Here is a 27,261-nt window from a genome sequence, read left to right on the forward strand (position 1 = left end):
GGGACTTCACGCTCCATATCTGCCCCCAGGATGATGATATCCAGGGTCCTGAGAGTAAAGATAATAAAGAGTTTAGTGTTTGAAAGAGTTGATGTTAATAGATATATACTTGCCTTTATGGGCTTCTGTCGGTATGGTGGCAGTCGTCCATCGTCCCTCCCGTCCATGCAGCGTCTTCATGGCAGTCGTCACTGCCTCTGGGGGACTTCACGCTCCATTTGTGCCCCCAGGATGATAATGTCCAGGGTCCTGAGAGTAAAGATAATAAAGAGTTTAGTGTTTGAAAGAGTTGATGTTAATAGATATATATACTTGCCTTTATGGGCTTCTGTCGGTATGGTGGCAGTCGTCCATCTTCCCTCCCGTCCATGCAGCGTCTTCGTGGCAGTTGTCACTGCCTCTGGGGGACTTCACGGTCCATTTCTACCCCCAGGATGATGGTGTCCAGGGTCCTGAGAGTAAAGATAATAAAGAGTTTAGTGTTTGAAAGAGTTGATGTTAATAGATATATATACTTGCCTTTATGGGCTTCTGTCGGTATGGTGGCAGTCGTCCATCGTCCCTCCCGTCCATGCAGCGTCTTCGTGGCAGTCGTCACTGCCTCTGGGGGACTTCACGCTCCATTTCTGCCCCCAGGATGATGATGTCCAGGGTCCTAAGTGTAAAGATAATAAAGAGTTTAGTGTTTGAAAGAGTTGATGTTAATAGATATATACTTGCCTTTCTGGGCTTCTGTCGGTATGGTGGCAGTCGTCCATCGTCCCTCCCGTCCATGCAGCGTCTTCGTGGCAGTCGTCACTGCCTCTGGGGGACTTCACGCTCCATTTCTGCCCCCAGGATGATGATGTCCAGGGCCCTGAGAGAAAAGATAATAAAGAGTTTAGTGTTTGAAAGAGTTGATGTTAATAGATATATACTTGCCTTTATGGGCTTCTGTCGGTATGGTGGCAGTCGTCCATCGTCCCTTCCGTCCATGCAGCGTCTTCGTGGCAGTCGTCACTGCCTCTGGGGGACTTCACGGTCCATTTCTGCCCCCAGGATGATGATGTCCAGGGTCCTGAGAGTAAAGATAATAAAGAGTTTAGTGTTTGAAAGAGTTGATGTTAATAGATATATATACTTGCCTTTATGGGCTTCTGTCGGTATGGTGGCAGTCGTCCATCGTCCCTCCCGTCCATGCAGCGTCTTCGTGGCAGTCGTCACTGCCTCTGGGGGACGTCACGCTCCATTTGTGCCCCCAGGATGATGATGTCCAGGGTCCTGAGAGTAAAGATAATAAAGAGTTTAGTGTTTGAAAGAGTTGATGTTAATAGATATATATACTTGCCTTTATGGGCTTCTGTCGGTATGGTGGCAGTCGTCCATCGTCCCTTCCGTCCATACAGCGTCTTCGTGGCAGTCGTCACTGCCTCTGGGGGACTTCACACTCCATATCTACCCCCAGGATGATGATGTCCAGGGTCCTGAGAGTAAAGATAATAAAGAGTTTAGTGTTTGAAAGAGTTGATGTTAATAGATATATACTTGCCTTTATGGGCTTCTGTCGGTATGGTGGCAGTCGTCCATCTTCCCTCCCGTCCATGCAGCGTCTTCGTGGCAGTCGTCACTGCCTCTGGGGGACTTCACGCTCCATATCTGCCCCCAGGATGATGATATCCAGGGTCCTGAGAGTAAAGATAATAAAGAGTTTAGTGTTTGAAAGAGTTGATGTTAATAGATATATACTTGCCTTTATGGGCTTCTGTCGGTATGGTGGCAGTCGTCCATCGTCCCTCCCGTCCATGCAGCGTCTTCATGGCAGTCGTCACTGCCTCTGGGGGACTTCACGCTCCATTTGTACCCCCAGGATGATGATGTCCAGGGTCCTGAGAGTAAAGATAATAAAGAGTTTAGTGTTTGAAAGAGTTGATGTTAATAGATATATATACTTGCCTTTATGGGGTTCTGTCGGTATGGTGGCAGTCGTCCATCTTCCCTCCCGTCCATGCAGCGTCTTCGTGGCAGTTGTCACTGCCTCTGGGGGACTTCACGGTCCATTTCTGCCCCCAGGATGATGATGTCCAGGGTCCTGAGAGTAAAGATAATAAAGAGTTTAGTGTTTGAAAGTGTTGATGTTAATAGATATATATACTTGCCTTTATGGGGTTCTGTCGGTATGGTGGCAGTCGTCCATCGTCCCTCCCGTCCATGCAGCGTCTTCGTGGCAGTCGTCACTGCCTCTGGGGGACTTCACGCTCCATTTCTGCCCCCAGGATGATGATGTCCAGGGTCCTAAGTGTAAAGATAATAAAGAGTTTAGTGTTTGAAAGAGTTGATGTTAATAGATATATACTTGCCTTTATGGGCTTCTGTCGGTATGGTGGCAGTCGTCCATCGTCCCTCCCGTCCATGCAGCGTCTTCGTGGCAGTCGTCACTGCCTCTGGGGGACTTCACGCTCCATTTCTGCCCCCAGGATGATGATGTCCAGGGCCCTGAGAGAAAAGATAATAAAGAGTTTAGTGTTTGAAAGAGTTGATGTTAATAGATATATACTTGCCTTTATGGGCTTCTGTCGGTATGGTGGCAGTCGTCCATCGTCCCTCCCGTCCATGCAGCGTCTTCGTGGCAGTCGTCACTGCCTCTGGGGGACTTCAGGCTCCATTTCTGCCCCCAGGATGATGATGTCCAGGGTCCTGAGAGTAAAGATAATAAAGAGTTTAGTGTTTGAAAGAGTTGATGTTAATAGATATATACTTGCCTTTATGGGCTTCTGTCGGTATGGTGGCAGTCGTCCATCGTCCCTCCGGTCCATGCAGCGTCTTCGTGGCAGTCGTCACTGCCTCTGGGGGCCGTCACGCTCCATTTGTGCCCCCAGGATGATGATGTCCAGGGTCCTGAGAGTAAAGATAATAAAGAGTTTAGTGTTTGAAAGAGTTGATGTTAATAGATATATATTTGCCTTTATAGGCTTCTGTCGGTATGGTGGCAGTCGTCCATCGTCCCTTCCGTCCATGCAGCGTCTTCGTGGCAGTCGTCACTTCCTCTGGGGGACTTCACGGTCCATTTCTGCCCCCAGGATGATGATGTCCAGGGTCCTGAGAGTAAAGATAATAAAGAGTTTAGTGTTTGAAAGAGTTGATGTTAATAGATATATATACTTGCCTTTATGGGCTTCTGTCGGTATGGTGGCAGTCGTCCATCTTCCCTCCCGTCCATGCAGCGTCTTCGTGGCAGTCGTCACTGCCTCTGGGGGACTTCACGCTCCATTTCTGCCCCCAGGATGATGATGTCCAGGGTCCTAAGTGTAAAGATAATAAAGAGTTTAGTGTTTGAAAGAGTTGATGTTAATAGATATATACTTGCCTTTATGGGCTTCTGTCGGTATGGTGGCAGTCGTCCATCGTCCCTCCCGTCCATGCAGTGTCTTCGTGGCAGTCGTCACTGCCTCTGGGGGACTTCACACTCCATATCTACCCCCAGGATGATGATGTCCAGGGTCCTGAGAGTAAAGATAATAAAGAGTTTAGTGTTTGAAAGAGTTGATGTTAATAGATATATACTTGCCTTTATGGGCTTCTGTCGGTATGGTGGCAGTCGTCCATCGTCCCTCCCGTCCATGCAGCGTCTTCGTGGCAGTCGTCACTGCCTCTGGGGGACTTCACGCTCCATTTCTGACCCCAGGATGATGATGTCCAGGGTCCTAAGTGTAAAGATAATAAAGAGTTTAGTGTTTGAAAGAGTTGATGTTAATAGATATATACTTGCCTTTATGGGCTTCTGTCGGTATGGTGGCAGTCGTCCATCGTCCCTCCCGTCCATGCAGCGTCTTCGTGGCAGTCGTCACTGCCTCTGGGGGACTTCACGCTCCATTTCTGCCCCCAGGATGATGATGTCCAGGGCCCTGAGAGAAAAGATAATAAAGAGTTTAGTGTTTGAAAGAGTTGATGTTAATAGATATATACTTGCCTTTATGGGCTTCTGTCGGTATGGTGGCAGTCGTCCATCGTCCCTCCCGTCCATGCAGCGTCTTCGTGGCAGTCGTCACTGCCTCTGGGGGACTTCACGCTCCATTTCTGCCCCCAGGATGATGATGTCCAGGGTCCTGAGAGTAAAGATAATAAAGAGTTTAGTGTTTGAAAGAGTTGATGTTAATAGATATATACTTGCCTTTATGGGCTTCTGTCGGTATGGTGGCAGTCGTCCATCGTCCCTCCGGTCCATGCAGCGTCTTCGTGGCAGTCGTCACTGCCTCTGGGGGCCGTCACGCTCCATTTGTGCCCCCAGGATGATGATGTCCAGGGTCCTGAGAGTAAAGATAATAAAGAGTTTAGTGTTTGAAAGAGTTGATGTTAATAGATATATATTTGCCTTTATAGGCTTCTGTCGGTATGGTGGCAGTCGTCCATCGTCCCTTCCGTCCATGCAGCGTCTTCGTGGCAGTCGTCACTTCCTCTGGGGGACTTCACGGTCCATTTCTGCCCCCAGGATGATGATGTCCAGGGTCCTGAGAGTAAAGATAATAAAGAGTTTAGTGTTTGAAAGAGTTGATGTTAATAGATATATATACTTGCCTTTATGGGCTTCTGTCGGTATGGTGGCAGTCGTCCATCTTCCCTCCCGTCCATGCAGCGTCTTCGTGGCAGTCGTCACTGCCTCTGGGGGACTTCACGCTCCATTTCTGCCCCCAGGATGATGATGTCCAGGGTCCTAAGTGTAAAGATAATAAAGAGTTTAGTGTTTGAAAGAGTTGATGTTAATAGATATATACTTGCCTTTATGGGCTTCTGTCGGTATGGTGGCAGTCGTCCATCGTCCCTCCCGTCCATGCAGTGTCTTCGTGGCAGTCGTCACTGCCTCTGGGGGACTTCACACTCCATATCTACCCCCAGGATGATGATGTCCAGGGTCCTGAGAGTAAAGATAATAAAGAGTTTAGTGTTTGAAAGAGTTGATGTTAATAGATATATACTTGCCTTTATGGGCTTCTGTCGGTATGGTGGCAGTCGTCCATCGTCCCTCCCGTCCATGCAGCGTCTTCGTGGCAGTCGTCACTGCCTCTGGGGGACTTCACGCTCCATTTGTGCCCCCAGGATGATAATGTCCAGGGTCCTGAGAGTAAAGATAATAAAGAGTTTAGTGTTTGAAAGAGTTGATGTTAATAGATATATATACTTGCCTTTATGGGCTTCTGTCGGTATGGTGGCAGTCGTCCATCTTCCCTCCCGTCCATGCAGCGTCTTCGTGGCAGTTGTCATTGCCTCTGGGGGACTTCACGGTCCATTTCTGCCCCCAGGATGATGATGTCCAGGGTCCTGAGAGTAAAGATAATAAAGAGTTTAGTGTTTGAAAGAGTTGATGTTAATAGATATATACTTGCCTTTATGGGCTTCTGTCGGTATGGTGGCAGTCGTCCATCGTCCCTCCCGTCCATGCAGCGTCTTCGTGGCAGTCGTCACTGCCTCTGGGGGACTTCACGCTCCATTTCTGCCCCCAGGATGATGATGTCCAGGGTCCTGAGAGTAAAGATAATAAAGAGTTTAGTGTTTGAAAGAGTTGATGTTAATAGATATATACTTGCCTTTATGGGCTTCTGTCGGTATGGTGGCAGTCGTCCATCGTCCCTCCGGTCCATGCAGCGTCTTCGTGGCAGTCGTCACTGCCTCTTGGGGACGTCACGCTCCATTTCTGCCCCCAGGATGATAATGTCCAGGGTCCTGAGAGAAAAGATAATAAAGAGTTTAGTGTTTGAAAGAGTTGATGTTAATAGATATATATTTGCCTTTATGGGCTTCTGTCGGTATGGTGGCAGTCGTCCATCGTCCCTCCGGTCCATGCAGCGTCTTCGTGGCAGTCGTCACTGCCTCTGGGGGCCGTCACGCTCCATTTGTGCCCCCAGGATGATGATGTCCAGGGTCCTGAGAGTAAAGATAATAAAGAGTTTAGTGTTTGAAAGAGTTGATGTTAATAGATATATATTTGCCTTTATAGGCTTCTGTCGGTATGGTGGCAGTCGTCCATCGTCCCTTCCGTCCATGCAGCGTCTTCGTGGCAGTCGTCACTGCCTCTGGGGGACTTCACGCTCCATTTCTGCCCCCAGGATGATGATGTCCAGGGTCCTAAGTGTAAAGATAATAAAGAGTTTAGTGTTTGAAAGAGTTGATGTTAATAGATATATACTTGCCTTTATGGGCTTCTGTCGGTATGGTGGCAGTCGTCCATCGTCCCTCCCGTCCATGCAGTGTCTTCGTGGCAGTCGTCACTGCCTCTGGGGGACTTCACACTCCATATCTACCCCCAGGATGATGATGTCCAGGGTCCTGAGAGTAAAGATAATAAAGAGTTTAGTGTTTGAAAGAGTTGATGTTAATAGATATATACTTGCCTTTATGGGCTTCTGTCGGTATGGTGGCAGTCGTCCATCGTCCCTCCCGTCCATGCAGCGTCTTCGTGGCAGTCGTCACTGCCTCTGGGGGACTTCACGCTCCATTTCTGCCCCCAGGATGATGATGTCCAGGGTCCTAAGTGTAAAGATAATAAAGAGTTTAGTGTTTGAAAGAGTTGATGTTAATAGATATATACTTGCCTTTATGGGCTTCTGTCGGTATGGTGGCAGTCGTCCATCGTCCCTCCCGTCCATGCAGCGTCTTCGTGGCAGTCGTCACTGCCTCTGGGGGACTTCACGCTCCATTTGTGCCCCCAGGATGATGATGTCCAGGGCCCTGAGAGAAAAGATAATAAAGAGTTTAGTGTTTGAAAGAGTTGATGTTAATAGATATATACTTGCCTTTATGGGCTTCTGTCGGTATGGTGGCAGTCGTCCATCGTCCCTCCCGTCCATGCAGCGTCTTCGTGGCAGTCGTCACTGCCTCTGGGGGACTTCACGCTCCATTTCTGCCCCCAGGATGATGATGTCCAGGGTCCTGAGAGTAAAGATAATAAAGAGTTTAGTGTTTGAAAGAGTTGATGTTAATAGATATATACTTGCCTTTATGGGCTTCTGTCGGTATGGTGGCAGTCGTCCATCGTCCCTCCGGTCCATGCAGCGTCTTTGTGGCAGTCGTCACTGCCTCTGGGGGACGTCACGCTCCATTTGTGCCCCCAGGATGATGATGTCCAGGGTCCTGAGAGTAAAGATAATAAAGAGTTTAGTGTTTGAAAGAGTTGATGTTAATAGATATATATTTGCCTTTATAGGCTTCTGTCGGTATGGTGGCAGTCGTCCATCGTCCCTTCCGTCCATGCAGCGTCTTCGTGGCAGTCGTCACTTCCTCTGGGGGACTTCACGGTCCATTTCTGCCCCCAGGATGATGATGTCCAGGGTCCTGAGAGTAAAGATAATAAAGAGTTTAGTGTTTGAAAGAGTTGATGTTAATAGATATATATACTTGCCTTTATGGGCTTCTGTCGGTATGGTGGCAGTCGTCCATCTTCCCTCCCGTCCATGCAGCGTCTTCGTGGCAGTCGTCACTGCCTCTGGGGGACTTCACGCTCCATTTCTGCCCCCAGGATGATGATGTCCAGGGTCCTAAGTGTAAAGATAATAAAGAGTTTAGTGTTTGAAAGAGTTGATGTTAATAGATATATACTTGCCTTTATGGGCTTCTGTCGGTATGGTGGCAGTCGTCCATCGTCCCTCCCGTCCATGCAGTGTCTTCGTGGCAGTCGTCACTGCCTCTGGGGGACTTCACACTCCATATCTACCCCCAGGATGATGATGTCCAGGGTCCTGAGAGTAAAGATAATAAAGAGTTTAGTGTTTGAAAGAGTTGATGTTAATAGATATATACTTGCCTTTATGGGCTTCTGTCGGTATGGTGGCAGTCGTCCATCGTCCCTCCCGTCCATGCAGCGTCTTCGTGGCAGTCGTCACTGCCTCTGGGGGACTTCACGCTCCATTTGTGCCCCCAGGATGATAATGTCCAGGGTCCTGAGAGTAAAGATAATAAAGAGTTTAGTGTTTGAAAGAGTTGATGTTAATAGATATATATACTTGCCTTTATGGGCTTCTGTCGGTATGGTGGCAGTCGTCCATCTTCCCTCCCGTCCATGCAGCGTCTTCGTGGCAGTTGTCATTGCCTCTGGGGGACTTCACGGTCCATTTCTGCCCCCAGGATGATGATGTCCAGGGTCCTGAGAGTAAAGATAATAAAGAGTTTAGTGTTTGAAAGAGTTGATGTTAATAGATATATACTTGCCTTTATGGGCTTCTGTCGGTATGGTGGCAGTCGTCCATCGTCCCTCCCGTCCATGCAGCGTCTTCGTGGCAGTCGTCACTGCCTCTGGGGGACTTCACGCTCCATTTCTGCCCCCAGGATGATGATGTCCAGGGTCCTGAGAGAAAAGATAATAAAGAGTTTAGTGTTTGAAAGAGTTGATGTTAATAGATATATACTTGCCTTTATGGGCTTCTGTCGGTATGGTGGCAGTCGTCCATCGTCCCTCCGGTCCATGCAGCGTCTTCGTGGCAGTCGTCACTGCCTCTTGGGGACGTCACGCTCCATTTCTGCCCCCAGGATGATAATGTCCAGGGTCCTGAGAGAAAAGATAATAAAGAGTTTAGTGTTTGAAAGAGTTGATGTTAATAGATATATATTTGCCTTTATGGGCTTCTGTCGGTATGGTGGCAGTCGTCCATCGTCCCTTCCGTCCATGCAGCGTCTTCGTGGCAGTCGTCACTGCCTCTGGGGGACTTCACACTCCATATCTACCCCCAGGATGATAATGTCCAGGGTCCTGAGAGTAAAGATAATAAAGAGTTTAGTGTTTGAAAGAGTTGATGTTAATAGATATATACTTGCCTTTATGGGCTTCTGTCGGTATGGTGGCAGTCGTCCATCTTCCCTCCCGTCCATGCAGCGTCTTCGTGGCAGTCGTCACTGCCTCTGGGGGACTTCACGCTCCATATCTGCCCCCAGGATGATGATATCCAGGGTCCTGAGAGTAAAGATAATAAAGAGTTTAGTGTTTCAAAGAGTTGATGTTAATAGATATATATTTGCCTTTATGGGCTTCTGTCGGTATGGTGGCAGTCGTCCATCGTCCCTCCCGTCCATGCAGCATCTTCATGGCAGTCGTCACTGCCTCTGGGGGACGTCACGCTCCATTTGTGCCCCCAGGATGATAATGTCCAGGGTCCTGAGAGTAAAGATAATAAAGAGTTTAGTGTTTGAAAGAGTTGATGTTAATAGATATATATACTTGCCTTTATGGGCTTCTGTCGGTATGGTGGCAATCGTCCATGTTCCCTCCCGTCCATGCAGCGTCTTCGTGGCAGTCGTCACTGCCTCTGGGGGACTTCACGGTCCATTTCTGCCCCCAGGATGATGATGTCCAGGGTCCTGAGAGTAAAGATAATAAAGAGTTTAGTGTTTGAAAGAGTTGATGTTAATAGATATATATACTTGCCTTTATGGGCTTCTGTCGGTATGGTGGCAGTCGTCCATCGTCCCTCCCGTCCATGCAGCGTCTTCGTGGCAGTCGTCACTGCCTCTGGGGGACTTCACGCTCCATTTCTGCCCCCAGGATGATGATGTCCAGGGTCCTAAGTGTAAAGATAATAAAGAGTTTAGTGTTTGAAAGAGTTGATGTTAATAGATATATACTTGCCTTTATGGGCTTCTGTCGGTATGGTGGCAGTCGTCCATCGTCCCTCCCGTCCATGCAGCGTCTTCGTGGCAGTCGTCACTGCCTCTGGGGGACTTCACGCTCCATTTCTGCCCCCAGGATGATGATGTCCAGGGCCCTGAGAGTAAAGATAATAAAGAGTTTAGTGTTTGAAAGAGTTGATGTTAATAGATATATACTTGCCTTTATGGGCTTCTGTCGGTATGGTGGCAGTCGTCCATCGTCCCTCCCGTCCATGCAGCGTCTTCGTGGCAGTCGTCACTGCCTCTGGGGGACTTCACGCTCCATTTCTGCCCCCAGGATGATGATGTCCAGGGTCCTGAGAGTAAAGATAATAAAGAGTTTAGTGTTTGAAAGAGTTGATGTTAATAGATATATACTTGCCTTTATGGGCTTCTGTCGGTATGGTGGCAGTCGTCCATCGTCCCTCCGGTCCATGCAGCGTCTTCGTGGCAGTCGTCACTGCCTCTGGGGGACGTCACGCTCCATTTGTGCCCCCAGGATGATGATGTCCAGGGTCCTGAGAGTAAAGATAATAAAGAGTTTAGTGTTTGAAAGAGTTGATGTTAATAGATATATATTTGCCTTTATGGGCTTCTGTCGGTATGGTGGCAGTCGTCCATCGTCCCTTCCGTCCATGCAGCGTCTTCGTGGCAGTCGTCACTTCCTCTGGGGGACTTCACGGTCCATTTCTACCCCCAGGATGATGATGTCCAGGGTCCTGAGAGTAAAGATAATAAAGAGTTTAGTGTTTGAAAGAGTTGATGTTAATAGATATATATACTTGCCTTTATGGGCTTCTGTCGGTATGGTGGCAGTCGTCCATCGTCCCTCCCGTCCATGCAGCGTCTTCGTGGCAGTCGTCACTGCCTCTGGGGGACTTCACGCTCCATTTCTGCCCCCAGGATGATGATGTCCAGGGTCCTAAGTGTAAAGATAATAAAGAGTTTAGTGTTTGAAAGAGTTGATGTTAATAGATATATACTTGCCTTTATGGGCTTCTGTCGGTATGGTGGCAGTTGTCCATCGTCCCTCCCGTCCATGCAGCGTCTTCGTGGCAGTCGTCACTGCCTCTGGGGGACTTCACACTCCATATCTACCCCCAGGATGATGATGTCCAGGGTCCTGAGAGTAAAGATAATAAAGAGTTTAGTGTTTGAAAGAGTTGATGTTAATAGATATATACTTGCCTTTATGGGCTTCTGTCGGTATGGTGGCAGTCGTCCATCGTCCCTCCCGTCCATGCAGCGTCTTCGTGGCAGTCGTCACTGCCTCTGGGGGACTTCACGCTCCATTTGTGCCCCCAGGATGATAATGTCCAGGGTCCTGAGAGTAAAGATAATAAAGAGCTTAGTGTTTGAAAGAGTTGATGTTAATAGATATATATACTTGCCTTTATGGGCTTCTGTCGGTATGGTGGCAGTCGTCCATCTTCCCTCCCGTCCATGCAGCGTCTTCGTGGCACTTGTCATTGCCTCTGGGGGACTTCACGGTCCATTTCTACCCCAGGATGATGATGTCCAGGGTCCTGAGAGTAGAGATAATAAAGAGTTTAGTGTTTGAAAGAGTTGATGTTAATAGATATATACTTGCCTTTATGGGCTTCTGTCGGTATGGTGGCAGTCGTCCATCGTCCCTCCCGTCCATGCAGCGTCTTCGTGGCAGTCGTCACTGCTTCTGGGGGACTTCACGCTCCATTTCTGCCCCCAGGATGATGATGTCCAGGGTCCTGAGAGTAAAGATAATAAAGAGTTTAGTGTTTGAAAGAGTTGATGTTAATAGATATATACTTGCCTTTATGGGCTTCTGTCGGTATGGTGGCAGTCGTCCATCGTCCCTCCGGTCCATGCAGCGTCTTCGTGGCAGTCGTCACTGCCTCTTGGGGACGTCACGCTCCATTTGTGCCCCCAGGATGATAATGTCCAGGGTCCTTAGAGTAAAGATAATAAAGAGTTTAGTGTTTGAAAGAGTTGATGTTAATAGATATATATTTGCCTTTATGGGCTTCTGTCGGTATGGTGGCAGTCGTCCATCGTCCCTTCCGTCCATGCAGCGTCTTCGTGGCAGTCGTCACTGCCTCTGGGGGACTTCACGGTCCATTTGTGCCCCCAGGATGATGATGTCCAGGGCCCTGAGAGAAAAGATAATAAAGAGTTTAGTGTTTGAAAGAGTTGATGTTAATAGATATATACTTGCCTTTATGGGCTTCTGTCGGTATGGTGGCAGTTGCCCATCGTCCCTCCCGTCCATGCAGCGTCTTCGTGGCAGTCGTCACTGCCTCTGGGGGACTTCACGCTCCATTTCTGCCCCCAGGATGATGATGTCCAGGGTCCTGAGAGTAAAGATAATAAAGAGTTTAGTGTTTGAAAGAGTTGATGTTAATAGATATATACTTGCCTTTATGGGCTTCTGTCGGTATGGTGGCAGTCGTCCATCGTCCCTCCGGTCCATGCAGCGTCTTCGTGGCAGTCGTCACTGCCTCTGGGGGACGTCACGCTCCATTTGTGCCCCCAGGATGATGATGTCCAGGGTCCTGAGAGTAAAGATAATAAAGAGTTTAGTGTTTGAAAGAGTTGATGTTAATAGATATATATTTGCCTTTATAGGCTTCTGTCGGTATGGTGGCAGTCGTCCATCGTCCCTTCCGTCCATGCAGCGTCTTCGTGGCAGTCGTCACTTCCTCTGGGGGACTTCACGGTCCATTTCTGCCCCCAGGATGATGATGTCCAGGGTCCTGAGAGTAAAGATAATAAAGAGTTTAGTGTTTGAAAGAGTTGATGTTAATAGATATATATACTTGCCTTTATGGGCTTCTGTCGGTATGGTGGCAGTCGTCCATCTTCCCTCCCGTCCATGCAGCGTCTTCGTGGCAGTCGTCACTGCCTCTGGGGGACTTCACGCTCCATTTCTGCCCCCAGGATGATGATGTCCAGGGTCCTAAGTGTAAAGATAATAAAGAGTTTAGTGTTTGAAAGAGTTGATGTTAATAGATATATACTTGCCTTTATGGGCTTCTGTCGGTATGGTGGCAGTCGTCCATCGTCCCTCCCGTCCATGCAGCGTCTTCGTGGCAGTCGTCACTGCCTCTGGGGGACTTCACACTCCATATCTACCCCCAGGATGATGATGTCCAGGGTCCTGAGAGTAAAGATAATAAAGAGTTTAGTGTTTGAAAGAGTTGATGTTAATAGATATATACTTGCCTTTATGGGCTTCTGTCGGTATGGTGGCAGTCGTCCATCGTCCCTCCCGTCCATGCAGCGTCTTCGTGGCAGTCGTCACTGCCTCTGGGGGACTTCACGCTCCATTTGTGCCCCCAGGATGATAATGTCCAGGGTCCTGAGAGTAAAGATAATAAAGAGTTTAGTGTTTGAAAGAGTTGATGTTAATAGATATATATACTTGCCTTTATGGGCTTCTGTCGGTATGGTGGCAGTCGTCCATCTTCCCTCCCGTCCATGCAGCGTCTTCGTGGCAGTTGTCATTGCCTCTGGGGGACTTCACGGTCCATTTCTGCCCCCAGGATGATGATGTCCAGGGTCCTGAGAGTAAAGATAATAAAGAGTTTAGTGTTTGAAAGAGTTGATGTTAATAGATATATACTTGCCTTTATGGGCTTCTGTCGGTATGGTGGCAGTCGTCCATCGTCCCTCCGGTCCATGCAGCGTCTTCGTGGCAGTCGTCACTGCCTCTTGGGGACGTCACGCTCCATTTCTGCCCCCAGGATGATAATGTCCAGGGTCCTGAGAGAAAAGATAATAAAGAGTTTAGTGTTTGAAAGAGTTGATGTTTATAGATATATATTTGCCTTTATGGGCTTCTGTCGGTATGGTGGCAGTCGTCCATCGTCCCTTCCGTCCATGCAGCGTCTTCGTGGCAGTCGTCACTGCCTCTGGGGGACTTCACACTCCATATCTACCCCCAGGATGATGATGTCCAGGGTCCTGAGAGTAAAGATAATAAAGAGTTTAGTGTTTGAAAGAGTTGATGTTAATAGATATATACTTGCCTTTATGGGCTTCTGTCGGTATGGTGGCAGTCGTCCATCTTCCCTCCCGTCCATGCAGCGTCTTCGTGGCAGTCGTCACTGCCTCTGGGGGACTTCACGCTCCATATCTGCCCCCAGGATGATGATATCCAGGGTCCTGAGAGTAAAGATAATAAAGAGTTTAGTGTTTGAAAGAGTTGATGTTAATAGATATATATTTGCCTTTATGGGCTTCTGTCGGTATGGTGGCAGTCGTCCATCGTCCCTCCCGTCCATGCAGCGTCTTCATGGCAGTCGTCACTGCCTCTGGGGGACTTCACGCTCCATTTGTGCCCCCAGGATGATAATGTCCAGGGTCCTGAGAGTAAAGATAATAAAGAGTTTAGTGTTTGAAAGATTTGATGTTAATAGATATATATACTTGCCTTTATGGGCTTCTGTCGGTATGGTGGCAATCGTCCATGTTCCCTCCCGTCCATGCAGCGTCTTCGTGGCAGTTGTCACTGCCTCTGGGGGACTTCACGGTCCATTTCTGCCCCCAGGATGATGATGTCCAGGGTCCTGAGAGTAAAGATAATAAAGAGTTTAGTGTTTGAAAGAGTTGATGTTAATAGATATATATACTTGCCTTTATGGGCTTCTGTCGGTATGGTGGCAGTCGTCCATCGTCCCTCCCGTCCATGCAGCGTCTTCGTGGCAGTCGTCACTGCCTCTGGGGGACTTCACGCTCCATTTCTGCCCCCAGGATGATGATGTCCAGGGTCCTAAGTGTAAAGATAATAAAGAGTTTAGTGTTTGAAAGAGTTGATGTTAATAGATATATACTTGCCTTTATGGGCTTCTGTCGGTATGGTGGCAGTCGTCCATCGTCCCTCCCGTCCATGCAGCGTCTTCGTGGCAGTCGTCACTGCCTCTGGGGGACTTCACGCTCCATTTCTGCCCCCAGGATGATGATGTCCAGGGCCCTGAGAGAAAAGATAATAAAGAGTTTAGTGTTTGAAAGAGTTGATGTTAATAGATATATATACTTGCCTTTATGGGCTTCTGTCGGTATGGTGGCAGTCGTCCATCGTCCCTCCCGTCCATGCAGCGTCTTCGTGGCAGTCGTCACTGCCTCTGGGGGACTTCACGCTCCATTTCTGCCCCCAGGATGATGATGTCCAGGGTCCTGAGAGTAAAGATAATAAAGAGTTTAGTGTTTGAAAGAGTTGATGTTAATAGATATATACTTGCCTTTATGGGCTTCTGTCGGTATGGTGGCAGTCGTCCATCGTCCCTCCGGTCCATGCAGCGTCTTCGTGGCAGTCGTCACTGCCTCTGGGGGACGTCACGCTCCATTTGTGCCCCCAGGATGATGATGTCCAGGGTCCTGAGAGTAAAGATAATAAAGAGTTTAGTGTTTGAAAGAGTTGATGTTAATAGATATATATTTGCCTTTATGGGCTTCTGTCGGTATGGTGGCAGTCGTCCATCGTCCCTTCCGTCCATGCAGCGTCTTCGTGGCAGTCGTCACTTCCTCTGGGGGACTTCACGGTCCATTTCTGCCCCCAGGATGATGATGTCCAGGGTCCTGAGAGTAAAGATAATAAAGAGTTTAGTGTTTGAAAGAGTTGATGTTAATAGATATATATACTTGCCTTTATGGGCTTCTGTCGGTATGGTGGCAGTCGTCCATCGTCCCTCCCGTCCATGCAGCGTCTTCGTGGCAGTCGTCACTGCCTCTGGGGGACTTCACGCTCCATTTCTGCCCCCAGGATGATGATGTCCAGGGTCCTAAGTGTAAAGATAATAAAGAGTTTAGTGTTTGAAAGAGTTGATGTTAATAGATATATACTTACCTTTATGTGCTTCTGTCGGTATGGTGGCAGTTGTCCATCGTCCCTCCCGTCCATGCAGCGTCTTCGTGGCAGTCGTCACTGCCTCTGGGGGACTTCACGCTCCATTTCTGCCCCCAGGATGATGATGTCCAGGGTCCTGAGAGTAAAGATAATAAAGAGTTTAGTGTTTGAAAGAGTTGATGTTAATAGATATATACTTGCCTTTATGGGCTTCTGTCGGTATGGTGGCAGTCGTCCATCGTCCCTCCGGTCCATGCAGCGTCTTCGTGGCAGTCGTCACTTCCTCTGGGGGACTTCACGGTCCATTTCTGCCCCCAGGATGATGATGTCCAGGGTCCTGAGAGTAAAGATAATAAAGAGTTTAGTGTTTGAAAGAGTTGATGTTAATAGATATATATACTTGCCTTTATGGGCTTCTGTCGGTATGGTGGCAGTCGTCCATCGTCCCTCCCGTCCATGCAGCGTCTTCGTGGCAGTCGTCACTGCCTCTGGGGGACTTCACGCTCTATTTCTGCCCCCAGGATGATGATGTCCAGGGTCCTAAGTGTAAAGATAATAAAGAGTTTAGTGTTTGAAAGAGTTGATGTTAATAGATATATACTTGCCTTTATGGGCTTCTGTCGGTATGGTGGCAGTTGTCCATCGTCCCTCCCGTCCATGCAGCGTCTTCGTGGCAGTCGTCACTGCCTCTGGGGGACTTCACACTCCATATCTACCCCCAGGATGATGATGTCCAGGGTCCTGAGTGTAAAGATAATAAAGAGTTTAGTGTTTGAAAGAGTTGATGTTAATAGATATATACTTGCCTTTATGGGCTTCTGTCGGTATGGTGGCAGTCGTCCATCGTCCCTCCCGTCCATGCAGCGTCTTCGTGGCAGTCGTCACTGCCTCTGGGGGACTTCACGCTCCATTTCTGCCCCCAGGATGATGATGTCCAGGGTCCTGAGAGTAAAGATAATAAAGAGTTTAGTGTTTGAAAGAGTTGATGTTAATAGATATATACTTGCCTTTATGGGCTTCTGTCGGTATGGTGGCAGTCGTCCATCGTCCCTCCGGTCCATGCAGCGTCTTCGTGGCAGTCGTCACTGCCTCTTGGGGACGTCACGCTCCATTTCTGCCCCCAGGATGATAATGTCCAGGGTCCTGAGAGAAAAGATAATAAAGAGTTTAGTGTTTGAAAGAGTTGATGTTAATAGATATATATTTGCCTTTATGGGCTTCTGTCGGTATGGTGGCAGTCGTCCATCGTCCCTTCCGTCCATGCAGCGTCTTCGTGGCAGTCGTCACTGCCTCTGGGGGACTTCACACTCCATATCTACCCCCAGGATGATGATGTCCAGGGTCCTGAGAGTAAAGATAATAAAGAGTTTAGTGTTTGAAAGAGTTGATGTTAATAGATATATACTTGCCTTTATGGGCTTCTGTCGGTATGGTGGCAGTCGTCCATCTTCCCTCCCGTCCATGCAGCGTCTTCGTGGCAGTCGTCACTGCCTCTGGGGGACTTCACGCTCCATATCTGCCCCCAGGATGATGATATCCAGGGTCCTGAGAGTAAAGATAATAAAGAGTTTAGTGTTTCAAAGAGTTGATGTTAATAGATATATATTTGCCTTTATGGGCTTCTGTCGGTATGGTGGCAGTCGTCCATCGTCCCTCCCGTCCATGCAGCGTCTTCATGGCAGTCGTCACTGCCTCTGGGGGACTTCACGCTCCATTTGTGCCCCCAGGATGATAATGTCCAGGGTCCTGAGAGTAAAGATAATAAAGAGTTTAGTGTTTGAAAGAGTTGATGTTAATAGATATATATACTTGCCTTTATGGGCTTCTGTCGGTATGGTGGCAATCGTCCATGTTCCCTCCCGTCCATGCAGCGTCTTCGTGGCAGTTGTCACTGCCTCTGGGGGACTTCACGGTCCATTTCTGCCCCCAGGATGATGATGTCCAGGGTCCTGAGAGTAAAGATAATAAAGAGTTTAGTGTTTGAAAGAGTTGATGTTAATAGATATATATACTTGCCTTTATGGGCTTCTGTCGGTATGGTGGCAGTCGTCCATCGTCCCTCCCGTCCATGCAGCGTCTTCGTGGCAGTCGTCACTGCCTCTGGGGGACTTCACGCTCCATTTCTGCCCCCAGGATGATGATGTCCAGGGTCCTAAGTGTAAAGATAATAAAGAGTTTAGTGTTTGAAAGAGTTGATGTTAATAGATATATACTTGCCTTTATGGGCTTCTGTCGGTATGGTGGCAGTCGTCCATCGTCCCTCCCGTCCATGCAGCGTCTTCGTGGCAGTCGTCACTGCCTCTGGGGGACTTCACCCTCCATTTCTGCCCCCAGGATGATGATGTCCAGGGCCCTGAGAGAAAAGATAATAAAGAGTTTAGTGTTTGAAAGAGTTGATGTTAATAGATATATACTTGCCTTTATGGGCTTCTGTCGGTATGGTGGCAGTCGTCCATCGTCCCTCCCGTCCATGCAGCGTCTTCGTGGCAGTCGTCACTGCCTCTGGGGGACTTCACGCTCCATTTCTGCCCCCAGGATGATGATGTCCAGGGTCCTAAGTGTAAAGATAATAAAGAGTTTAGTGTTTGAAAGAGTTGATGTTAATAGATATATACTTGCCTTTATGGGCTTCTGTCGGTATGGTGGCAGTTGTCCATCGTCCCTCCCGTCCATGCAGCGTCTTCGTGGCAGTCGTCACTGCCTCTGGGGGACTTCACACTCCATATCTACCCCCAGGATGATGATGTCCAGGGTCCTGAGTGTAAAGATAATAAAGAGTTTAGTGTTTGAAAGAGTTGATGTTAATAGATATATACTTGCCTTTATGGGCTTCTGTCGGTATGGTGGCAGTCGTCCATCGTCCCTCCCGTCCATGCAGCGTCTTCGTGGCAGTCGTCACTGCCTCTGGGGGACTTCACGCTCCATTTCTGCCCCCAGGATGATGATGTCCAGGGTCCTGAGAGTAAAGATAATAAAGAGTTTAGTGTTTGAAAGAGTTGATGTTAATAGATATATACTTGCCTTTATGGGCTTCTGTCGGTATGGTGGCAGTCGTCCATCGTCCCTCCGGTCCATGCAGCGTCTTCGTGGCAGTCGTCACTGCCTCTTGGGGACGTCACGCTCCATTTCTGCCCCCAGGATGATAATGTCCAGGGTCCTGAGAGAAAAGATAATAAAGAGTTTAGTGTTTGAAAGAGTTGATGTTAATAGATATATATTTGCCTTTATGGGCTTCTGTCGGTATGGTGGCAGTCGTCCATCGTCCCTTCCGTCCATGCAGCGTCTTCGTGGCAGTCGTCACTGCCTCTGGGGGACTTCACACTCCATATCTACCCCCAGGATGATGATGTCCAGGGTCCTGAGAGTAAAGATAATAAAGAGTTTAGTGTTTGAAAGAGTTGATGTTAATAGATATATACTTGCCTTTATGGGCTTCTGTCGGTATGGTGGCAGTCGTCCATCTTCCCTCCCGTCCATGCAGCGTCTTCGTGGCAGTCGTCACTGCCTCTGGGGGACTTCACGCTCCATATCTGCCCCCAGGATGATGATATCCAGGGTCCTGAGAGTAAAGATAATAAAGAGTTTAGTGTTTCAAAGAGTTGATGTTAATAGATATATATTTGCCTTTATGGGCTTCTGTCGGTATGGTGGCAGTCGTCCATCGTCCCTCCCGTCCATGCAGCGTCTTCATGGCAGTCGTCACTGCCTCTGGGGGACTTCACGCTCCATTTGTGCCCCCAGGATGATAATGTCCAGGGTCCTGAGAGTAAAGATAATAAAGAGTTTAGTGTTTGAAAGAGTTGATGTTAATAGATATATATACTTGCCTTTATGGGCTTCTGTCGGTATGGTGGCAATCGTCCATGTTCCCTCCCGTCCATGCAGCGTCTTCGTGGCAGTTGTCACTGCCTCTGGGGGACTTCACGGTCCATTTCTGCCCCCAGGATGATGATGTCCAGGGTCCTGAGAGTAAAGATAATAAAGAGTTTAGTGTTTGAAAGAGTTGATGTTAATAGATATATATACTTGCCTTTATGGGCTTCTGTCGGTATGGTGGCAGTCGTCCATCGTCCCTCCCGTCCATGCAGCGTCTTCGTGGCAGTCGTCACTGCCTCTGGGGGACTTCACGCTCCATTTCTGCCCCCAGGATGATGATGTCCAGGGTCCTAAGTGTAAAGATAATAAAGAGTTTAGTGTTTGAAAGAGTTGATGTTAATAGATATATACTTGCCTTTATGGGCTTCTGTCGGTATGGTGGCAGTCGTCCATCGTCCCTCCCGTCCATGCAGCGTCTTCGTGGCAGTCGTCACTGCCTCTGGGGGACTTCACCCTCCATTTCTGCCCCCAGGATGATGATGTCCAGGGCCCTGAGAGAAAAGATAATAAAGAGTTTAGTGTTTGAAAGAGTTGATGTTAATAGATATATACTTGCCTTTATGGGCTTCTGTCGGTATGGTGGCAGTCGTCCATCGTCCCTCCCGTCCATGCAGCGTCTTCGTGGCAGTCGTCACTGCCTCTGGGGGACTTCACGCTCCATTTCTGCCCCCAGGATGATGATGTCCAGGGTCCTAAGTGTAAAGATAATAAAGAGTTTAGTGTTTGAAAGAGTTGATGTTAATAGATATATACTTGCCTTTATGGGCTTCTGTCGGTATGGTGGCAGTCGTCCATCGTCCCTCCGGTCCATGCAGCGTCTTCGTGGCAGTCGTCACTGCCTCTGGGGGACGTCACGCTTCATTTGTGCCCCCAGGATGATGATGTCCAGGGTCCTGAGAGTAAAGATAATAAAGAGTTTAGTGTTTGAAAGAGTTGATGTTAATAGATATATATTTGCCTTTATGGGCTTCTGTCGGTATGGTGGCAGTCGTCCATCGTCCCTTCCGTCCATGCAGCGTCTTCGTGGCAGTCGTCACTTCCTCTGGGGGACTTCACGGTCCATTTCTGCCCCCAGGATGATGATGTCCAGGGTCCTGAGAGTAAAGATAATAAAGAGTTTAGTGTTTGAAAGAGTTGATGTTAATAGATATATATACTTGCCTTTATGGGCTTCTGTCGGTATGGTGGCAGTCGTCCATCGTCCCTCCCGTCCATGCAGCGTCTTCGTGGCAGTCGTCACTGCCTCTGGGGGACTTCACGCTCCATTTCTGCCCCCAGGATGATGATGTCCAGGGTCCTAAGTGTAAAGATAATAAAGAGTTTAGTGTTTGAAAGAGTTGATGTTAATAGATATATACTTGCCTTTATGGGCTTCTGTCGGTATGGTGGCAGTTGTCCATCGTCCCTCCCGTCCATGCAGCGTCTTCGTGGCAGTCGTCACTGCCTCTGGGGGACTTCACGCTCCATTTCTGCCCCCAGGATGATGATGTCCAGGGTCCTGAGAGTAAAGATAATAAAGAGTTTAGTGTTTGAAAGAGTTGATGTTAATAGATATATACTTGCCTTTATGGGCTTCTGTCGGTATGGTGGCAGTCGTCCATCGTCCCTCCGGTCCATGCAGCGTCTTCGTGGCAGTCGTCACTTCCTCTGGGGGACTTCACGGTCCATTTCTGCCCCCAGGATGATGATGTCCAGGGTCCTGAGAGTAAAGATAATAAAGAGTTTAGTGTTTGAAAGAGTTGATGTTAATAGATATATATACTTGCCTTTATGGGCTTCTGTCGGTATGGTGGCAGTCGTCCATCGTCCCTCCCGTCCATGCAGCGTCTTCGTGGCAGTCGTCACTGCCTCTGGGGGACTTCACGCTCTATTTCTGCCCCCAGGATGATGATGTCCAGGGTCCTAAGTGTAAAGATAATAAAGAGTTTAGTGTTTGAAAGAGTTGATGTTAATAGATATATACTTGCCTTTATGGGCTTCTGTCGGTATGGTGGCAGTTGTCCATCGTCCCTCCCGTCCATGCAGCGTCTTCGTGGCAGTCGTCACTGCCTCTGGGGGACTTCACACTCCATATCTACCCCCAGGATGATGATGTCCAGGGTCCTGAGTGTAAAGATAATAAAGAGTTTAGTGTTTGAAAGAGTTGATGTTAATAGATATATACTTGCCTTTATGGGCTTCTGTCGGTATGGTGGCAGTCGTCCATCGTCCCTCCCGTCCATGCAGCGTCTTCGTGGCAGTCGTCACTGCCTCTGGGGGACTTCACGCTCCATTTCTGCCCCCAGGATGATGATGTCCAGGGTCCTGAGAGTAAAGATAATAAAGAGTTTAGTGTTTGAAAGAGTTGATGTTAATAGATATATACTTGCCTTTATGGGCTTCTGTCGGTATGGTGGCAGTCGTCCATCGTCCCTCCGGTCCATGCAGCGTCTTCGTGGCAGTCGTCACTGCCTCTTGGGGACGTCACGCTCCATTTCTGCCCCCAGGATGATAATGTCCAGGGTCCTGAGAGAAAAGATAATAAAGAGTTTAGTGTTTGAAAGAGTTGATGTTAATAGATATATATTTGCCTTTATGGGCTTCTGTCGGTATGGTGGCAGTCGTCCATCGTCCCTTCCGTCCATGCAGCGTCTTCGTGGCAGTCGTCACTGCCTCTGGGGGACTTCACACTCCATATCTACCCCCAGGATGATGATGTCCAGGGTCCTGAGAGTAAAGATAATAAAGAGTTTAGTGTTTGAAAGAGTTGATGTTAATAGATATATACTTGCCTTTATGGGCTTCTGTCGGTATGGTGGCAGTCGTCCATCTTCCCTCCCGTCCATGCAGCGTCTTCGTGGCAGTCGTCACTGCCTCTGGGGGACTTCACGCTCCATATCTGCCCCCAGGATGATGATATCCAGGGTCCTGAGAGTAAAGATAATAAAGAGTTTAGTGTTTCAAAGAGTTGATGTTAATAGATATATATTTGCCTTTATGGGCTTCTGTCGGTATGGTGGCAGTCGTCCATCGTCCCTCCCGTCCATGCAGCGTCTTCATGGCAGTCGTCACTGCCTCTGGGGGACTTCACGCTCCATTTGTGCCCCCAGGATGATAATGTCCAGGGTCCTGAGAGTAAAGATAATAAAGAGTTTAGTGTTTGAAAGAGTTGATGTTAATAGATATATATACTTGCCTTTATGGGCTTCTGTCGGTATGGTGGCAATCGTCCATGTTCCCTCCCGTCCATGCAGCGTCTTCGTGGCAGTTGTCACTGCCTCTGGGGGACTTCACGGTCCATTTCTGCCCCCAGGATGATGATGTCCAGGGTCCTGAGAGTAAAGATAATAAAGAGTTTAGTGTTTGAAAGAGTTGATGTTAATAGATATATATACTTGCCTTTATGGGCTTCTGTCGGTATGGTGGCAGTCGTCCATCGTCCCTCCCGTCCATGCAGCGTCTTCGTGGCAGTCGTCACTGCCTCTGGGGGACTTCACGCTCCATTTCTGCCCCCAGGATGATGATGTCCAGGGTCCTAAGTGTAAAGATAATAAAGAGTTTAGTGTTTGAAAGAGTTGATGTTAATAGATATATACTTGCCTTTATGGGCTTCTGTCGGTATGGTGGCAGTCGTCCATCGTCCCTCCCGTCCATGCAGCGTCTTCGTGGCAGTCGTCACTGCCTCTGGGGGACTTCACCCTCCATTTCTGCCCCCAGGATGATGATGTCCAGGGCCCTGAGAGAAAAGATAATAAAGAGTTTAGTGTTTGAAAGAGTTGATGTTAATAGATATATACTTGCCTTTATGGGCTTCTGTCGGTATGGTGGCAGTCGTCCATCGTCCCTCCGGTCCATGCAGCGTCTTCGTGGCAGTCGTCACTGCCTCTGGGGGACGTCACGCTTCATTTGTGCCCCCAGGATGATGATGTCCAGGGTCCTGAGAGTAAAGATAATAAAGAGTTTAGTGTTTGAAAGAGTTGATGTTAATAGATATATATTTGCCTTTATGGGCTTCTGTCGGTATGGTGGCAGTCGTCCATCGTCCCTTCCGTCCATGCAGCGTCTTCGTGGCAGTCGTCACTTCCTCTGGGGGACTTCACGGTCCATTTCTGCCCCCAGGATGATGATGTCCAGGGTCCTGAGAGTAAAGATAATAAAGAGTTTAGTGTTTGAAAGAGTTGATGTTAATAGATATATATACTTGCCTTTATGGGCTTCTGTCGGTATGGTGGCAGTCGTCCATCGTCCCTCCCGTCCATGCAGCGTCTTCGTGGCAGTCGTCACTGCCTCTGGGGGACTTCACCCTCCATTTCTGCCCCCAGGATGATGATGTCCAGGGCCCTGAGAGAAAAGATAATAAAGAGTTTAGTGTTTGAAAGAGTTGATGTTAATAGATATATACTTGCCTTTATGGGCTTCTGTCGGTATGGTGGCAGTCGTCCATCGTCCCTCCGGTCCATGCAGCGTCTTCGTGGCAGTCGTCACTGCCTCTGGGGGACGTCACGCTTCATTTGTGCCCCCAGGATGATGATGTCCAGGGTCCTGAGAGTAAAGATAATAAAGAGTTTAGTGTTTGAAAGAGTTGATGTTAATAGATATATATTTGCCTTTATGGGCTTCTGTCGGTATGGTGGCAGTCGTCCATCGTCCCTTCCGTCCATGCAGCGTCTTCGTGGCAGTCGTCACTTCCTCTGGGGGACTTCACGGTCCATTTCTGCCCCCAGGATGATGATGTCCAGGGTCCTGAGAGTAAAGATAATAAAGAGTTTAGTGTTTGAAAGAGTTGATGTTAATAGATATATATACTTGCCTTTATGGGCTTCTGTCGGTATGGTGGCAGTCGTCCATCGTCCCTCCCGTCCATGCAGCGTCTTCGTGGCAGTCGTCACTGCCTCTGGGGGACTTCACGCTCCATTTCTGCCCCCAGGATGATGATGTCCAGGGTCCTAAGTGTAAAGATAATAAAGAGTTTAGTGTTTGAAAGAGTTGATGTTAATAGATATATACTTGCCTTTATGGGCTTCTGTCGGTATGGTGGCAGTCGTCCATCTTCCCTCCCGTCCATGCAGCGTCTTCGTGGCAGTCGTCACTGCCTCTGGGGGACTTCACGCTCCATATCTGCCCCCAGGATGATGATATCCAGGGTCCTGAGAGTAAAGATAATAAAGAGTTTAGTGTTTCAAAGAGTTGATGTTAATAGATATATATTTGCCTTTATGGGCTTCTGTCGGTATGGTGGCAGTCGTCCATCGTCCCTCCCGTCCATGCAGCGTCTTCATGGCAGTCGTCACTGCCTCTGGGGGACTTCACGCTCCATTTGTGCCCCCAGGATGATAATGTCCAGGGTCCTGAGAGTAAAGATAATAAAGAGTTTAGTGTTTGAAAGAGTTGATGTTAATAGATATATATACTTGCCTTTATGGGCTTCTGTCGGTATGGTGGCAATCGTCCATGTTCCCTCCCGTCCATGCAGCGTCTTCGTGGCAGTTGTCACTGCCTCTGGGGGACTTCACGGTCCATTTCTGCCCCCAGGATGATGATGTCCAGGGTCCTGAGAGTAAAGATAATAAAGAGTTTAGTGTTTGAAAGAGTTGATGTTAATAGATATATATACTTGCCTTTATGGGCTTCTGTCGGTATGGTGGCAGTCGTCCATCGTCCCTCCCGTCCATGCAGCGTCTTCGTGGCAGTCGTCACTGCCTCTGGGGGACTTCACGCTCCATTTCTGCCCCCAGGATGATGATGTCCAGGGTCCTAAGTGTAAAGATAATAAAGAGTTTAGTGTTTGAAAGAGTTGATGTTAATAGATATATACTTGCCTTTATGGGCTTCTGTCGGTATGGTGGCAGTCGTCCATCGTCCCTCCCGTCCATGCAGCGTCTTCGTGGCAGTCGTCACTGCCTCTGGGGGACTTCACCCTCCATTTCTGCCCCCAGGATGATGATGTCCAGGGCCCTGAGAGAAAAGATAATAAAGAGTTTAGTGTTTGAAAGAGTTGATGTTAATAGATATATACTTGCCTTTATGGGCTTCTGTCGGTATGGTGGCAGTCGTCCATCGTCCCTCCCGTCCATGCAGCGTCTTCGTGGCAGTCGTCACTGCCTCTGGGGGACTTCACGCTCCATTTCTGCCCCCAGGATGATGATGTCCAGGGTCCTGAGAGTAAAGATAATAAAGAGTTTAGTGTTTGAAAGAGTTGATGTTAATAGATATATACTTGCCTTTATGGGCTTCTGTCGGTATGGTGGCAGTCGTCCATCGTCCCTCCGGTCCATGCAGCGTCTTCGTGGCAGTCGTCACTGCCTCTGGGGGACGTCACGCTCCATTTGTGCCCCCAGGATGATGATGTCCAGGGTCCTGAGAGTAAAGATAATAAAGAGTTTAGTGTTTGAAAGAGTTGATGTTAATAGATATATATTTGCCTTTATGGGCTTCTGTCGGTATGGTGGCAATCGTCCATGTTCCCTCCCGTCCATGCAGCGTCTTCGTGGCAGTTGTCACTGCCTCTGGGGGACTTCACGGTCCATTTCTGCCCCCAGGATGATGATGTCCAGGGTCCTGAGAGTAAAGATAATAAAGAGTTTAGTGTTTGAAAGAGTTGATGTTAATAGATATATATACTTGCCTTTATGGGCTTCTGTCGGTATGGTGGCAGTCGTCCATCGTCCCTCCCGTCCATGCAGCGTCTTCGTGGCAGTCGTCACTGCCTCTGGGGGACTTCACGCTCCATTTCTGCCCCCAGGATGATGATGTCCAGGGTCCTAAGTGTAAAGATAATAAAGAGTTTAGTGTTTGAAAGAGTTGATGTTAATAGATATATACTTGCCTTTATGGGCTTCTGTCGGTATGGTGGCAGTTGTCCATCGTCCCTCCCGTCCATGCAGCGTCTTCGTGGCAGTCGTCACTGCCTCTGGGGGACTTCACACTCCATATCTACCCCCAGGATGATGATGTCCAGGGTCCTGAGAGTAAAGATAATAAAGAGTTTAGTGTTTGAAAGAGTTGATGTTAATAGATATATACTTGCCTTTATGGGCTTCTGTCGGTATGGTGGCAGTCGTCCATCGTCCCTCCCGTCCATGCAGGGTCTTCGTGGCAGTCGTCACTGCCTCTGGGGGACTTCACGCTCCATTTGTGCCCCCAGGATGATGATGTCCAGGGTCCTGAGAGTAAAGATAATAAAGAGTTTAGTGTTTGAAAGAGTTGATGTTAATAGATATATATACTTGCCTTTATGGGCTTCTGTCGGTATGGTGGCAGTCGTCCATCTTCCCTCCCGTCCATGCAGCGTCTTCGTGGCACTTGTCATTGCCTCTGGGGGACTTCACGGTCCATTTCTACCCCAGGATGATGATGTCCAGGGTCCTAAGTGTAAAGATAATAAAGAGTTTAGTGTTTGAAAGAGTTGATGTTAATAGATATATACTTGCCTTTATGGGCTTCTGTCGGTATGGTGGCAGTCGTCCATCGTCCCTCCCGTCCATGCAGCGTCTTCGTGGCAGTCGTCACTGCCTCTGGGGGACTTCACGCTCCATTTCTGCCCCCAGGATGATGATGTCCAGGGTCCTGAGAGTAAAGATAATAAAGAGTTTAGTGTTTGAAAGAGTTGATGTTAATAGATATATACTTGCCTTTATGGGCTTCTGTCGGTATGGTGGCAGTCGTCCATCGTCCCTCCGGTCCATGCAGCGTCTTCGTGGCAGTCGTCACTGCCTCTTGGGGACGTCACGCTCCATTTGTGCCCCCAGGATGATAATGTCCAGGGTCCTGAGAGTAAAGATAATAAAGAGTTTAGTGTTTGAAAGAGTTGATGTTAATAGATATATATTTGCCTTTATGGGCTTCTGTCGGTATGGTGGCAGTCGTCCATCGTCCCTTCCGTCCATGCAGCGTCTTCGTGGCAGTCGTCACTGCCTCTGGGGGACTTCACCCTCCATTTCTGCCCCCAGGATGATGATGTCCAGGGCCCTGAGAGA

This window comes from Haliotis asinina, chromosome 4, assembly GCF_037392515.1.
Source record: "Haliotis asinina isolate JCU_RB_2024 chromosome 4, JCU_Hal_asi_v2, whole genome shotgun sequence".
Lineage (NCBI taxonomy): Eukaryota > Metazoa > Mollusca > Gastropoda > Lepetellida > Haliotidae > Haliotis > Haliotis asinina.